A 3,059-nucleotide genomic window follows, 5' to 3' on the forward strand; every position below is an offset into this window, starting at 1 on the left:
TTAAAACTAATTGGTTTTGATCTAAGGACAATCACTGCAGTTGGATGGTTGTGGTCTATATTTCAAATGAAAAGTGTAGTGTCTCTAGCCATCATAGTTTGTGGAATTTCTGTGTTGACTAACGTTATTATTATGAGCATAGTTATTTGCTGTTATTTCTATTTAGGAAATAGAAAGTGTAGAAATGGTGAGGCTAAAACCAGTATAGATAATAAGGAAATTTATCTGACGAAAACTCAGACCAAGGTGCAGGCTGACGAATCCAGCCCCACCATCAACAATATAGAAATTTTTGCTGGAAGAAAAACAACTCAGAATGTTAAGCCTGATTCTAGTGAATTGCTTGACAGTAGTGACTCAGATAATGATCTACCTCCAGTGCTAACTCCACGAAGTATGCCTCCTTCTAGTCACAAAATTGAATCGCAGAGCAGAGCAGATTCAAAAAATGAACCACATGCTCAGTCTCAGAGCTCTATTCAGAGTAATTTTGCTAATCAGGCCTTATCCCCTATAGACGGGGTAAATGTTTCTAACTATGTACCCTATCAGATGGAAGAATTAGATCGGTTTAAAAGATCATGTAAAGAAAATGGGCCAAAATCGCCATACAGTGTGGAGTTATTAAGACTTTGGAGTCATAACTCATCTTGGACTTTGTATGATTTTAAAAGAATCGCTGAAATATGCCTGTCGTCTAAACAGCGAACCGAATGGGAAATGTACTATTCAGAAGGCGTAAAAGCTAAATTATATAGTCCGGATGGTATGAAAAAGCAAGTGGCAGGTGTTACTCTATCGTATGAATTATTGATGGCAGAAAATCAATTTGCAAATATTCAGACACAAGCAGCTTTACCTAAGGAAATCTTAAATTTAATCAGGGAGATTGCATTGTCAGCATGGGAAAAAATTGATTCTAACAGCATTGGTAGAGGAAACTTTTTAAAAATTACCCAAGGCCCTTATGAGTCATTTGCAGAGTTTGTAGGTAAGATTAAAGATGCTCTGAAGTTACAGGTGGAAGATGAGGAGATTAGAAACTTCCTAGTAAAATCTGTGGCCTATCATAATGCAAATTCAGCCTGTAGATTAGTATTGAATACATTAAATGAAAAGTCAGATCTGAATGATTACCTTTATGCCTGCCGGAATGTCTATGTGGAACCCCAAACCCCACCCCACTCAGACTCAGTACAAACCTTCCCAGTTACCAAGGGAACAATGTCTTACTCCCCTCGGGGACAGAACACTTTCCGGAAACCAGGTCTTTGCCCAAAATGCAAAAGGGGTCGCCACTGGGCGAAAGATTGCAGATCCAGAAACCTCATTAATAATAACCTAAGTAGAGGTTTCAACACAGTCCCCAGGAGGCAAATCGCCTGCTACCATTGTGGAAAACAGGGACATATCAAAAGAAATTGTCGTCTCCTTATAAATTCAGCTCCCCAAGAACACACATACAAGATGCAGGGAAACGCCCACAGGGCCTCCCCCCAGGCCCTTCCAAATCAGGGGCAAAGTTCACAGACAATAATCCTTCCAAGCCCAGCCCAAGAAAATTCATCACGATAAGGGAATTAATCCACTCTACTTCAGGGAGTGCCGGATTAGACATATTATGCCCAGAGGACATTACAATTTACCCAGGAGCATGCCCTTACATGTTAGAAACTGGCATTGTAGGCCCGCCACCCCCAGATACCATGGGTTTGATTCTTGGCAGAAGTTCCCTCAACATAAAGGGTATATCAGTAATCACTGGTGTCATTGACTCAGATTCCATGGGAGAAATCATTGTAGTTATTACTGTACCAGTTACATGGACCTTTAAAAAAGGAGAAGCGATTGCCCAGATAGTAATAGTGCCTTATGTCAAATTTGGGACTTCAGATAAGACTAGAATTGGAGGTTTTGGAAGCACAGATCCGGGTGCTGCTCAAAACCCAATCGTGGCTCTGGTTACTAAATGTAAAGATGAACACCCAATGATCAAACTTCACTTGGAAGGCAAACCCTTTGATGGAATGATAGATACGGGTGCTCAGGTTACCGTAATTTCTGATAAAGAATGGCCAGAAAATTGGCCTCTTCAGGAAATCCCGTATTCCCTAGAAGGAATAGGAGGCCTGAGTTCCTGTCTGTTGAGTACGAGGACTATACTATTTTACGGCCCAGAAAATCAAAAAGCAATAATCAGACCTCACGTGGGCCCATTTTCACCATCCCTGTGGGGCCGTGACCTACACAAACAGTGGAAAGCAGAATTCCACATCCCATTAGCTCCAGAAGAGCCCGAACCTTCTTTTGATTTAAAAACCCAAAATTTTTAGTGGGGGCCACTACCGTAAAAACACCAGCACCAATAAAAATAAAATGGAAATCTGATGAACCAATTTGGACAGGTCAGTGGCCCCTTAAAACTGATAAATTAAAGGTGCTGACAGAATTAGTGGAGGAACAGCTAAGTTTAGGACATATTGAACCATCTTTTTCTCAATGGAATTCACCTATATTCACTATAAAAAAGAAATCCGGTAAATGGAGACTTTTGATGGATCTTAGAGCTATAAATTTATCCATGATACCTATGGGCAAATTGCAGACTGGTTTACCATCACCTGTAGTTATTCCAAAGGAATGGCCACTAATTATAATTGATCTGAAAGACTGCTTCTACCATATTCCTATCCACCCAGATGATAAAAAACGTTTTGCATTCTCAGTTCCTTCTCTCAATAATACCCATCCCTGCAGACGTTTCCAATGGACTGTTCTCCCCCAAGGCATGCTGAATTCCCCAACCATGTGTCAGTTTTTTGTAGATAAGGTTTTGAGCCCTGCTCGTGAAAAATTTCCTCAAGCCATGATATTTCATTATACAGATGATATCTTGCTCACAATGAACAACGAAACAGATTTACAGGAATTATACTCTTATGTTACTGACTGTTTACAAACATCAGGACTGAAAATAGCTTTAGAAAAAATACAGATAATGCCACCGTATCAATATTTGGGTTTTATTTTGGACCAGACGTCTATACGTCCACAAAAAT

Source organism: Suncus etruscus, chromosome 12, assembly GCF_024139225.1.
Source record: "Suncus etruscus isolate mSunEtr1 chromosome 12, mSunEtr1.pri.cur, whole genome shotgun sequence".
Taxonomy (NCBI): domain Eukaryota; kingdom Metazoa; phylum Chordata; class Mammalia; order Eulipotyphla; family Soricidae; genus Suncus; species Suncus etruscus.